This window comes from Pteropus alecto, unplaced genomic scaffold, assembly GCF_000325575.1.
Source record: "Pteropus alecto unplaced genomic scaffold, ASM32557v1 scaffold7, whole genome shotgun sequence".
NCBI lineage: Eukaryota > Metazoa > Chordata > Mammalia > Chiroptera > Pteropodidae > Pteropus > Pteropus alecto.
The window spans coordinates 46,335,659-46,350,072 of NW_006494614.1; the positions used below are offsets into that span (position 1 = coordinate 46,335,659).

The window sequence follows — 14,414 nt, forward strand, 5'->3', positions numbered from 1 at the left end:
CGGAGAGAGAGCTGGTAAGCTCTCTCACTTCGCCATGTTTAATCCAATCTCGTATTTCTCATTCTTTTATTAAAAGCTGAGCATTTAAAAGACGATATTAAGAAAGTAAAAAGACAATGCGCATAACGGGAGAAAAATTTTTGCAAATCATATAGCTGATAATAGATTTGTATCTAGAATATATACAAAACTATTGCAATTTAATATGTAAAGACATATAAACCAATCAAAAAATGGGCAAAGGATCTGAACAGACACTTCTCCCCAGAAAACATACAAATGGTCAACAAACAAATGAAAAGATGCTCAACATGCTAGCTATTAGGGAAATGCAAATCAAAACCACAATGAAATACCATCTCACACCTGTTAGAACAGCTATAATCAACAGGACAAGAAATAACAAATGCTGGAGAGAATGCAGAGAAAAAGGAACCCTCATACACTACTGGTGGGACTGGAAATTGGTACAGCCACTATGGAAAACAGTATGGAGGTTCCTCAAAAAACTAAGAATTGATCTACCATGTGATCCAACAATCCCTCTACTGGCTATTTACTGCAAAGACTTAAAAAATCATATCCATTAAGATATTTGCACACCAATGTTCACAGCAGCATTATTCAGTGACCAGGACATAGAAGCAACCGAAACATCCTATGATAGATGATTGGCTAAAGAAGCTGTGGTACATATATACAATGGAATATTACTAAGCTGTAAGAAGAGATGAAATACAGCCATTTGCAACAACATGAATAGAACTCGAGATAATCATGCCAAGCGAAATAAGCCAGACAGAAAAAGTTGAAAATCACATATCACTTATATAAACCTAAAAGCAACAAATGCATAGAACAAACAGAGACTCATGGACATGGACTATAGACTAGTGGTTACCAGAGGGTAGGGGTTGGTGGAGGAGTGGGGCAGGAGATGGGGTAAAGGGGGTCAAATTTAGGGGGTAGGGGGAGGGTGAAGTGGGTAAAGGGGATCAAATATATGGAAGCTGAAGGAAACTGGACTTTGGGTGGTAAACACAATAGAATATACAGATGTTAAATTACAATGTACACCTGAAAATTATATAACTGTATTAACCAGTGTTACCCCAATAAACTTAATTGAAAAAAATTAATACATATTTGTAAAGTCAATCTTCTATTTTAAATATCTGAAAAACTGGTTTGTTTTTAAAATTTATTTCCCTTACTCCTAATTACTCTTTTCCCCACTAGAATCAAACAAAAAACTTTGTTGCAAACTTTTCTAAAAGCTCAGCCTGGAATTACTTTGTCTCTTCAGCTAGTGTCTTTTCTAAGGTGTACATGACTAGTTGTGTTTTCCTCTTTGCTTTGGTTGTAATAAGTTTAGGATTAGGACAGAGTTTTCAATTCAGTCAGTCATCATGGCCCTCCAACATCTGTTCCAGAACAGAAAGAATTCATCTACAGTGTCCACTCCCCTCACCTGCCCTGGTACTGGCAGAACCAAAGGGTTCCAGTGTTCATGCTCTGGTTATGTCCGGGTCCTTTGGTTCTGCTGGAGGAGTGCGACTTTGGTTTGGGGTGCAGTGGGGTCAAAGTTCTCTCCTCTGTGCATGCTTTAGCTGTGCGACTTGCAGTTTTGGTTTGTTGCCTCAGTAAAGCAATTCAATACCTCATGAAACATGAAAGGACAGATTCCCCCTTTTTATTGTTCACTGCTCAATCTCGAGGGACCTAGGGCAACCCCATCCAGGTTCAATTAAGATGGAGGATTATCTTCAAGATAGACTCAGATTTGTCTACCCATTTGCCCCTCTTATCTGGCTCTTACAATCTCACATGCCCACCTCCTTCCATAGTAGACCCTAAGCCTTGGACGGGGCATTCTGGGTGTTTAATTTACAACCCAAGACCTTAGCAACAGCATGGGTAGTAGCAGGCCAGGATATCTGTTCCCTAATATGAGGCAAAGACTAAAAAGTGACTGTTATGTCCCCCAGGACCCAAATCAAGATGATCATAGTGACAGTCACTGGGAAGCATGTCTAGCTGCAGTGTGAAATTGCTCGGCTCAGGAAAGTGCAGTTTTAGTTTTCAATGATTTCGAGTCAAAGGATGGGAGAAAAATTGAAAAGATGTTTGGAAAATCATAGGCAGATATTGGAGGAAACTAGAAGAATTCAAGATCTAGTCCAGTTTACAAGCAGAAAACAAAACTCAAAAAACAATAAAGAGTAGACTCTAATATCCACAAAGGTATATTATAGTTTCTATGGAAACAAAATTTTCTCTAAAAATCACCCCCATTTTTACCAAAGATAGCCAAATTAAGACAAATTTATTTGCAAAATAAGTCTAGTTTCAATAAACTCGGCCTATTATTTGTATAAGTCCAGCAAGAATAGTAATTAACCATATAAGCACTTTTAAATCTGCTTTGCTGGAATTTTTTCATAAGCAATCCTCAGACTGAACTTAAAAGGGCCTCTCAAGGCCAGAAGAGCCAAGGACATGCCATCAGAGGATACCTGCAATACCTGTAGTTTTGGTCACTTCTTCTCTACTTGAGGTCCCCAACATATCCTGAGGTTCTTTCCTCTAGTTACAGTAAGTGCAGTGGTGTTGTCTCTATCCTTTAACATGTATGCAACTTGTGGGTTTTGTGCAGGCAGTGAATATCAGGCATGTTGCCCAAGGGATGAAGGCTCTAGGATCATTTGCAATGTGAGCAGGGTGGCAAAAGACCGTTGTTGCTCTTGGTAGCTGTTCCTGTCTCCGGAGTATTTTAACTGACTTCAACAGGATAAGCGGAGATCACTAACTGGCTTGGACATACCTCTCTCTCTAGCAAGAGGTATCCTATCCAACTTGGGGGAAGTTGCCAGTCCAACCCCCATTCAAGTATCTCCTCCCCTGGTTCGGTATCTCGAGGAGCTATGAACAGTAGCTGACGCTGGTCCTTTATCAGCTCTGGTGCTAAGGCATCAGGCCATAGCCTTTAATAGACATGTCCAGAGGAACTTCCTTGGCATCTGTTCCTAGGACTTGGTATGGAGCCAGCCCCATACAATTATTGGTTGAAGTCATTTTTCTAACTTTCTTGGCAAGGTAGAGGATTGTTAGAGCCTGCAGCTGCTGCTCAAAGGTGTAAACCTAGGGGCATAAGGAATGGAACTGCTTTGTACCTGATTCCAAATTTTTTGTGTGTGTGCCTGGTTGGGCACTGTTGTCCAGTATTACTAGAATTTTGATGCCCTGGTCTACAGCTCATGAGCAATAGTTGACCAATGCACAGATATCACCCTGTTCAGCTAGGGTATAAACCAAAACAGTTCAGTTATCTAATAACTTGGGCCAGAGAGTCTAAAGCCTCCCTTTTAAGAGGCTGCGGCTTAAGCGGTTTCATTGGCTGTTATTCCTGAAGTTACTGAAAGATTTATAAATCATGTATTCACAGGCTCCCACTCCCCACCAGGGAGAAAAGGTCCTGCTAAATGCTGGCCAAAAACCATCTTCCTGATAGCCAGGGTAGATAGAATATTGGGGATCTTCCCTTTTGAGTTTGTTAAATGTATTTAAAGAAAGCTAATTAAATTTTGTATGTACAAAGGAGATGGTTTAAAACCAAGTGGAATATTAGAAATACAGGCAAGTAAAATGAAGACACACAGAAGTGAGTCGTGCATTACTTATCTTTTGTCAGTTGTTAAACAGTCACTTGAGATCTGTTAGGGGTTTGTATCAGTATTCTGACTGTTGGGACATATCTGTGGCCAGAACTGGAGCATGTCCCCCTGATTTCTGGAAGCCTTTGGAATGAATTTTCACAGGTGGTGGGCCGTCCTGGGTGTTCTTAAGAGCCAGATCAATTTAACAGAGGAGAGTTATTAAAAGAACTTGATAGGGCCCCACCCACTTGAGCTTAAGGTGATCATCAGGATGTTTGTTTTTCCATGATTTTAATAATTCCCAATCTCTCTGGGACTGTTGAGATAGAGAGGTACATCAATCGGGTCTATCATCCAGCTTAGAAGCAAACTTATGAATAGGTACAGTTAGACCTAAAGACTGACTGTAAATGACAAAAAACTTAAGATGGCATGGTTATAGATTTGATTAAAATGCAGTTGATGAAATTTTCTTCTCTGAAACATGACATTTTAAGATAACAAATGAAAATATTATATCAGGACATTGTGGACTCTTAGAGATTATAATCTTTAGAATTCATTTAGTGATAATATATGCATACAAATATAACATAATTACTTCTTTATTCGACAAAGCTTCCCATGCAATTGTAGTATATCAAATAGACCTAATTATTTTAAATTTCCTTTTTTATACAGAGAGAGAGAGAACAAATCTTTGAGGCACTCCAGGGACCCATTGGAATAACCCAAACCCATTTCTATGTTAGGAAAAGCCTCCTTTTAAACCCTGAACTCTGGGAAGTTTGTCAAACTACATCAAAAGTTTTGAACATTTGACTAAATAGGATTGTTAGTCATTGTGAAGAAATACTTAATATCTATTTAACCAAAGTGACAATAAAAAACAAATACAGAAGTTTATAATTTCAGAATAGGAAAATTTAGTTCTTATAGAGCTAAAACTTAGTTCTTATTGAGCTTGTGTTCTTAAGTAATCAAGGCCTGATTAAGACAACATAAAACACAGAAAATTACTTTGACAAAACACAAAATCTTTGCTTTCTAGGCAGAAAACTTTTTCATAGTATTAGTAGCAGACCAATAGTCTAAGAAACTGTCCTTTTTAGCAGAAAGAGAAAACCAAACTCTAATTTTGCATCAGTTTACTTTTGATACTTCCTTTCTCAGGATTTTCTTTCCATAAACCTTCTACAACTTTGCTTTTTCCATTCAGATTTTGTCCTTTTTTGTTTTGTTTTGTTTTCTCTTTCCTATTCTGAAACAACCAGCCTTATTGCAGGAAAATATTTTTCTTTCCTTCAAAGAAAAAATTTCCATACCTTTTACTTTCTTTACTGAGAGGATATTATTTTCTTTTACATTAATTATAATTCTTAACCCTTAGAAACTTTTATTCCTATTGACAACTAAAATAAAGTTATTTACATTTTTTAGAAACATGTTTTTTTAATAAAGTACAAGACATTTATTAACAGATCCAAATTTATCTTTTAGTTTCTCTGTAATAAGAAGCCTAAAGTAGACAGACTTACCTGGCAGTGTTTCAGTATTTCATGTTATTTGGAAATATCTAGATATTCAATAATTTGTAACATTCAACTTATTTAAAATTCTAAAGTTTTAAGTTACCAAAGAGATTTAGAAAACCATTTAAGTACAAATATAATTATTTCTAAAAGAAACTTTTAATCCCATTTACATTTATTTAATTTAGTTGCTCCTAACAATTTAGATTACTTATGAAAATTTTTATCCTACCAAGTTAATTTTCTTGCTGACAAATATTGCAACATAGAGATAACATGAACTTATTTGACTAATAATCTCAGGTCGAAGAAAAATATCATTCAATGCTGATGATTCTAAAGATATGCTTATTTAACTAAACCAGAGTCAAACTGGCTTTAATATCAGATTTTACCAGATGAGATTCTGAAAAGCATTTGGATTAGTTTATTATATATTTTTTGAGAATTCTCATAAGAGCTTATTTGTTTAAGCCAATTGAATATTACAAATTAGCAGTGTCATCCAGTGATATAAATTTGCTACATCCAGACCATACACATGTAGACATAAACATAGAGATCTCATAGCTTTCATTTTAAAATGCTAACTTTTATGTCCCAGGTGGAATGCAAATTCGGAGGAAAAACTTGATCTACATTATGTTTTGGCAGACAGACCAAGTTAAAATCTTCCTCAGATGGCCAAAGTTTTGCATGCTGTAAGAATTCATTTAAAGCCATTTTAAAATTAATTTATAATCATAGACTGACTGTATTCCATCCACTCCAAGAGGCCTGAGATCCTCTCCTTCATGGGTGCCTTTAATGATGGACTTGTCTACAAACACAAATGACAGAGGAGAGTGTGCACAATAAAGCTGTAAATCTCAGAGAGTAAACAGTGGCTTCAGATCACCGGAATTTAAAGTGGCATATTTTTCTAGAGGAAGATGGCACTGGGATGGAGCTTGAGCACAAGATGGCGGGCTACCACATGTTTAGAGAGGAAAAAGATGGGGGATGCGGGGAGAAGCCACGACGCCATTTTATCCTTCAATAGGGGCAGGCTACAAAAAGGAGAAGGCTTTTCTCTTTCATGGTGGCCACAGCAAACGAGGCATGGGATAAACTCGGGGAATTGAACTGAGGCCGCAATAGTGAGAGCACCAAATCCTAACCACTAGAACGGAAGCCAGGGAGGTGTACGTTAAACTCTGACAGTGTGCCATATGGATTCCTCTCCCGTACCACCAAAGTTCAGGTGAGTAAACCCTAGATGCTGCCGGCTGTTTTACCATATACACTGAAAGCCCAGGAGGGGTGTGTAAAGTGCCCAGTCTCCTGGGAATGACTCGGGGCCAGAGGGACAGAGCAGTGCCTCTATTCTATGGGGTCAGAACGCTCACACAAAGGAGTTTGCTGTGGTCACCAAGAAATTCAGTTCTTCAGAGTCAAATCATTTAAATTAAAATCGATGACATACCTCACTCATATTCATACAGCTACCTCCCCACACACCGACCCATACACAACTTCAGACTTGATTTGCCAGCTCTAGATCAAATTCAAAACTGGTTTCAAGTTAAAAACAAAATTCCACGGGCCAGGTTCAAACCAACCAAATGATTTCACTCCAGATTACCAAGGTAACTTGTCTTATATACCAGTGGGAAATTCCCTAATCACCAGAAAGGGAGAGTTTCTTTGGTGTCATCACACACGAAATTACTCACCAAGAGATGTCTTCCAAGCCAAGTACCCACTTTCTCTCACTGCAAAATAAAAACGCTGTAGGTAAGTCACGTGCGGTCAGTGGCGAGCACTGCAGGTCTGTCACTGAGTCAGTCAGTCCAGGCAGCTGCTCAGATGGAACCTGGAGAAACTGCCACTGGTCAAAAGTCGCCGAACGGGGTGAAAAACCCAGTCCGTACTAAGTTCCTTCGTAGCCGCCATTTTTGTTAATGAACAGAAAGTTCTTTTACGTGGCGCTAGCAGAGCGAAACACTAAACGCCAAGAATTGCAGTCAAGAAAAATTAACTATTTTATTATGAATGGCGCCACTCAAGAGAACGGGAAGCTAATGCACAAAAGCCCGAACTCCTCAATCTAGGGTTTGTGGCAGGTTTTTCAGGGTATAGGGGGGACTGGATATGCGGAAGCGCTGGCGGGGCAAGTTTTAATTGGAGAACCTTGGAGCTTGGCCATTTATGGTAAGAGACGTCATCACAAGATCTTCCCGGACAACACAGTCTCTGCTTCTGAAATGGTTCCGGTGTTCAAGTTCCGGTTGAATCCCAGTCCTTTGGTTCCATGGAGGGTGGGGCAAGCGACATTTTGTTTCCTGATACCGCTGGAGGTCAAAGTTCGCTCCTCCACACATGCTTCTGCTTTGGTTGCTTGCTTGTGGTTTCGGACTGTTATCTCTGAAAAGCAGCTCAACATCTCATTAAACAGGATAGGACCTTTTTGAGCTGGTTCTTCGGTTACACGTGGCCCATAATTTTAAAAAAATACTGGTATACTCTTCATATTAATGTGGTTTTTATTCTCAAGGCTCAGTCTTTATGTATTTTTACTGTAAGTCACTTAAAATTCTTGGAAATAAGGAATAACCATAAAAAATATAATCAAACTATCCACTTTCCAGTTTAAAATAATAAAAAGAAAGTGATGCAGTAATGCCAGTACTGCCCACTACATTAAAAATCGTATCTTAAGTAAATGGTACCTAGCAGGATTGCTGGCACATGATAAGGTGAGTATTGTTGCTGCTATTTTGTTATCTTTTAGAAATAGGACTCTTAGAAATGAAAAGGACCCTAAACATTGTCTTAGCTAATTCTTTTGTTTTATTGGATGAAAAGACTAAAGCCCAGAGAGAGCATGTGGCTTGCCAAATCTTAGACTGCTAGAACAGTAGGAAACTGAGTCAGAACTGAGGTTTCTTGGCTCTTCCACTATACCCCATTATCCCCCAGGAATTTATAAGATCCCTATGCTGCTGCCTCTGCCGGTCTTCCACTAGACTTAATCCTTTGCAGTCAGGGACAACATCTTGCTCACCATTATATTTGCAATACTTAGTACAGTGCCTGGCTCGTAGTAGAGGCTTAGTAAATACTTGTGGAATGTTTTAATCAGGTCTTGTGCCTGTGGGTAGGTAAACTGAGGCTTTGTCAAAATTGTCAAACTTGCAGCATAGGGTCTCAAGGAGGGAGGGCTCTGGGAGACAAAACTTTTATGTTGTAAAGTTACCTTTAGCTTTCTACTGCATTAGCAATTGCTTGTGATAATACTTATTATAGTCTATAAAAGAAGAATCCATGTCCCACTGAGTAGTAATTAAGCCTTATTAAGTAAAAAATTAGCTATATTATTTGGTTTCTAATGTCCAAATATTTTAAGCTTGAGTCTGTGGTTCAGAGTGTAGCACTTCAGAGGAGACCCAAAGTGTCTGTGCTTACTGTAATGTGTATAAGGAGAGATTTAAAGAGACTGACTGACAGACTCAGCAATGTTAAATTCTTGCCCAATGTGGAGTGAATCAAAATACACAGACTTGTTCCTCTCCCTTAAAATGAACAAATGAAAATATAGATTCCTCTCAGGTAGTAGATACCAAACAACACATAAGTGTTATGATATCGAAGGACTAGCTCTGGAATTGATGAAACTAGGCAAAGCAGAGAAGTTGAGAGTAGGGAGGCTAGTTTAGGCAGAGGTTTTAGGGTAGCAGTGTGAACTTGAATAAAATCAGTTGACTTTATTCCGTCTCATCAGTGTAAAATGCAGGCGGTTATGCCCTGCCTACTTCCTGGGCAGGGAATTTTACTGAATTGATTTAAGGTTCTTTCCACCTCTAAAATCAAAGTGTCTGGAAGTAGCTTAAAGCAGAGTTTTAAAGGGTGGAGGCATGAAAGGAAAGGAGTGAAGACAATTAGAAAGTTTTGTGAAAATCTAAGAATTAGACTTAGCAAGTGTGTGTAGGAAATAATCAAAGCAGTAACCACGAGGGAGAGGGAGACTATAAGAGAAAGGTGAGGAAGTGAGTTAAAAGAAACCTCAAGGCTTGATGATGGCCTAGGGCAGATGGTTGTGTGGGTGAAGGGAGGGGGAGAGATAAATGAATTGAAACAGATCAAGTGGATGAGCTGGTTATTAAGAGGACAAATCTTGTTAAAAGTAATTAGTTGGAAAAGGAAGATAGCTTAAGGAGAAGTGATGTGGAACTTAAGGAGAATAGCAGATTTTAGAGGTGTCAGTAGTATCTCTGACATATTAGGATAGAAATATCTGTGTAGTTCTCAGGAGAGTGGCAGGATGGTGAGGAAACTCACCTTTCTTCAGCGCTTCCTGCCATGTTGAGTACTTTACATAACTTCATTTTATTTAATTCTCACATTAATCCTACAAAATTTGTAATTTTCCCATTTTACAGCTAAGGAAAATACAGTTTAAGAGCTTAAGTAACACCCAAGGACTTCTCACCTCAGTAGAGTGACAGATATTGAGTGGGAACTCAGGTCTCTCGTTGCATATCTATGCTTTATCAAACCATTGTCAAAACCCTATGCTTGTGTCTTTGTCTTGAAATGATCCACCTTTGCAGGAGAAAGCTGCCTTTCTTCTTTTTCATAATTTATAAAAAGATAAAGGTTGTTCAAAAAAAGTTACCAGGTTGCTACAAAGATGGGTAAGAAGCTGTTTAGTTATCTTGCTGTTTGAGGGGACTCAAATCCTATTGCATTATGCTAGCCCTTTTGGAATACAACTGTGGCAACAGTGTTCCTATATATCTTCAAATGACTACTAGTATATGTCCAGAAAGGGTAAATATGTAGAGACGGAAGGTAGATCAGTGGTTGCTTAAGGCTGGAGGAGAAACGAGTTTAGAAGTGATAGCTAAAGGATATGAGGTTTCTTTACAAGATAATGGAAATGTTCTAAAATTCATTATGACGATGGTTAATAATTTTGCAAATGTAGTAAAAACAAATTGCACACTTAAAAAAAAATATTAGTGTGTAGAAGGGGGATAACCCAGATCATAAGAGTTACAAGGGAAGGATTGTAACAAAATCTCACCCATTTTGGGGAACATGGCAGCTACAGCTAGGCCTAAGGAAGCTGCTGGTTTCATTCAGCTGGGGGGTGGGGGAGGGGAGTTGGTATGAGGGAGGCCAACACACCCAGGCCAGGGACTGGGAGGAGGGTCCCCTCCAGCCTTTAGCTTCTGGGTGGGACTCAGCTCTTCCAGACATGGGAGTTTGATTAAGAAACTAATGTGGTGTGGGTATGTGAGAGTAGAGTGATGAGTGAGCAGTTGAGAACGTGAGCTGTCTAATGTTTTATATCATGTATTACCATTTGAAAACCCTTTAAGCAGTGTTTTATAAGCATTAAATCTTCTAACTTTCCAGCTGCATGTTTATATGGGCTGTCCCTCCTTTTCTTTGTTTGTTAAGTCAGACTCATTGTGGTTTTGGGTATTTTTAGGCTAACTAGACATCCCAGAAACCATCTGGTCTCTTGGCAGGGAAATTTTAAGCCAGTTGCTTTTCAGACAATGCTGCTTTCTCTTGTTTATAACTTAATAATGATTTTGGAAGAGAGAGCTTCCCTAGGCATACTGGGTCTGTTCTATGGCAGAGTAGAATAGGATGTAAGGTCAGTGTATGCTGTGGTAGAAAGAGCACAGGTCTTAGAATCATAGAGATAACAGGTTTAAATCTTGGCTTCAGCTGTGCACCTTGGAAAGATCACTTGCCTCAGTTCTTCATAAATTGAGGATAATGCTACGTATCTCATAGGGTTTCTGTATGGATTAAATGAGATACAGTATATTTAAAACACAGCAGAGTGCCTGACCGTTAAGAGGTTTTGGTTTTCTTAAATTGGGGAGAGGCATCTGTACATATTTTTATTCATTTATAAGAAATTTGTTGATGTATCCACTGTATGCCAGGTACTGTGTCGGGATCTGGGATACAGAAATGGATCTGTACTAGGTGGGAAGAATAGTTACTTTCCTTATTTTTCAGCAAAGGATTGTTTGAGCTCTTTCAGTCCTAAGAATGTTATCAAGTTCACTGTTGTTGACTATTCTCACCCAGCATTTTGAAGCCTTTTAATGTGACCGAATACTACAATATCTGTATGTTATATTTGTGGTTTATACAATATTTTCATATTCATGGTTTTTGTGACTTTTCATGTGATGACACGTTGGAGGGATTGAGCTATATAGGATCAAAGGTTTTGTATGCTATTGAAATTGATAGTAATTTGAAATAGATTGTTGTAAATCAAGATATTAATATAATCAATCCACAGGGCAACCATTAAGAAAATAAACTTACACAGTACTATATGTCAATTATATCTCAGTAAAACTGGAAAAAAAAGGAAGAACCTCTAGATTGCAAAGAAAGAAGCAAAACTATCACTATTCATAGGCGGCATGATATTATTAATAGGAAATCCTAAAGAATTCATGGAAAAATAAAACAAGTAATAAATAGCAAAGTTGCAGGATATAAGATCACTGCACAAAAATCAGTTGAATTTCTATACACTAATAGTGAACAATCTGAAAATGTAATTAGGAAAGCAATTCCATTACAATAGCATCAAAAAGAATAGAATAGTTATGAATAAATTTAGACAAGAAGGTGTAAGACTTGTACAGTGAAAACTGTAAGACATTGTTGAAAGAAATTGAAGACCTAAATAAAAGGAAAGACCTTCTGTGCTCGTGGATTAGAAGACTTAATATTGTTTGATGGTAGTACTCCCCAACTTGTTTTGCAGATTCATTGCAGTACTTATTAAAATTCCCATCTCCTTTTTTGCAGAAATGAAAAGCTGTTACTAAAATTCACATATGGAATTGCAAAGGATCCCAGATAGCCAAAACAATCTTGAAAAAGAACAAAGGTGAAGGACTCATACTTTCTGATTTCAGAACTTAATGCAAAGCTACAGCAATCAAGAGAGTGTGGTACTGAAATAAGGGTAGATATATCAATCTTTGGAATAGAATTGAGAGTCCAGAAATAAACTCATATTTCTGATACAGGTGATCAAACACCTGTGATCAGCTGATTTTCAATAAGGGTGCCAAGACCATTCAATAGAGAAAAGAATATTCTCTTTGCATATGTTGTTGGGACAGCTGGATATCCACATGCCAAAGAATCAAGTTGGACCCCAACCTCACATCATACATAAAAATTAAGTCAAACTGGATCAGATACCTAAATGTGAGAGCTAAAACTCTAAAACTCTTGGAGAATTTAGCTGTATAATCACTGCTCTCCTGTAGCACTTGAGTGCTATGGTGTGGTGAACTTCAGTGACTAGATGCTCCTGTGGGTCAAAATGATCTTTTCATCAATCTGTCTCCAGTGCTTTGTATGGATTTGGTACTTAGTAAAATCTGATGACCAAATGAAGAAGAAACAAAGACAGCTTTAATTGTACTGAGGATTGCCCAAAAGATTTTATATTTGAGTGCTGCAGAGGCCCCTTCCTGGGCCTTTTCTTTCACCATAATGAAGAGGTTCTCCCCAGCTATAGGTAGTTGTCATTTGTACAGCTGATAACTTGGGTATGTAGCCAGTGTCAATTCTGTTACTGCTGACAAAATGGATTCATAGCCTGTTTTTTTTAAATTACATTAAGCTAATTCTTAATTTTGGAATTTTAGACCTTAGAGTATAGGTATGGCCTCAGTTTGAACACTTCTAATGACATGGAGCTCATTACCTCCCAAGGCAGCTATCAGTGAACTGCTCTGACTATTGAAAGTTATAAAGTTCTTAGGTCGATCAGAAAAAGTTTTCCTCTAAGTGTCTACTTGTTTCTCCAATGGAATCATGCCAAACAAGTCCTATATTTGAAATAATCATGCTATCTCTTTCAGCTCTGTCCATTCCTCCTATACCCCAAAGTGTATGTTATTCACCCTACCATTTTAATCTGCCATCCAATTTGCTTCTGGGGGCCTACACCCCTGACAGTTTGTGTGAGTTCTAGGAATGCAAATGATTTCAGTACTATTCTAGGTAAAATACAAACTAAGCAGCAGCCCTTTTAGGGTGATATTGAAGTTTCCTACCTGCTCCAAAGTATATCTCCCACTAAATCATACAATTCTCACATTATTTGTTTAGGTTCACTGTTGAATTTTCTTGGTAAAATGCAGACATCTGATGTAGGTTTGCTACCATTTTCTCCTATTAATACCATAGCATAGATTAGTCTAACAGATTGGAGCCATCTAGTAAGGTGATGTGGCCATGAGACATATGATGAGAAGGTTTTGAATGGGAGGAATAACATGGAAATGCTGGAATAGAAGCCATTGTGGGTAGGTAGGATAGGCCTTTGCTAGAGATGTAGGGCATGGAGAGGCATCCTGGGAATATACCTTATTACCAGCTTTATAAGTTTTCTCTGAGCTCATCCTGGTATATTAAAAATTTTAAAGTAAATCTTTTGCTACAAAAAGTAGATATGATATATTCTATTCCAAAGTTAAATTGAACTATTCAAGGAAATAATTTCCATTTTGGATCATCTGCATGGCTGTGTCTACCTTGACTTCTGGAAAATTCTTATTTATCTTTCAAAATACAAATGCCACAAAAAAAGGCTTTTCCAATCCTGCTCTCACTCCATCTTAGGTACTTAATAACTCCCTCTTTTAAGACAATCTGTCTTTTAGGGACACTTTTTGTTGTTGTTATACCATTTCACTGTATTATATTGAACTATTTATTTGTGTGCCTCATTGACTCTGATTCCTCGAAGACGTAGACTGTGTCTCATTCTTCTCTGTATTTTCAGTGCCCACACAGTGATCTCAGCACCTGGCTTATAGAAAGTGTATAATAAATGCTTGTTGAATAAAGTTGTAGCATAGGTATGTATCAGTTGCAAACTTTTGTAAAAGCGTTATTCTCACCAGACATGTATTAGGCAAGAGTTGGAGAGTAGAAAACAAAGGTGAGTAATAGGATAACCAAGAATTTCTACTTAGTCTGTGGGTTAGGTGACAGTCATCTGCATGTAATTCTTACACAGTAAGATTAATGTTATGATATAGTTACTGTGGGATTTGATTGGGTTGTAAAGTCATAATATAATGCATACGTAAGACAAAAAAAATCATTTGTTCTTGAAATTTCTTAAATCACCAGGATTTATGCCTTTGGAATCTCAAATGTAATGGATTACGGG

The 14,414-nt window shown here is 37.9% G+C and overlaps 1 protein-coding gene across 1 annotated transcript in view; it reads left to right on the forward strand.

Annotated features, from left to right (window-relative positions):
* RNF169 (ring finger protein 169) overlaps window positions 1–14,414 on the forward strand; it is a 77,412-nt gene that overhangs the window by 57,350 nt on the left and 5,648 nt on the right. The gene's annotated exons all lie outside the window — the stretch shown is intronic.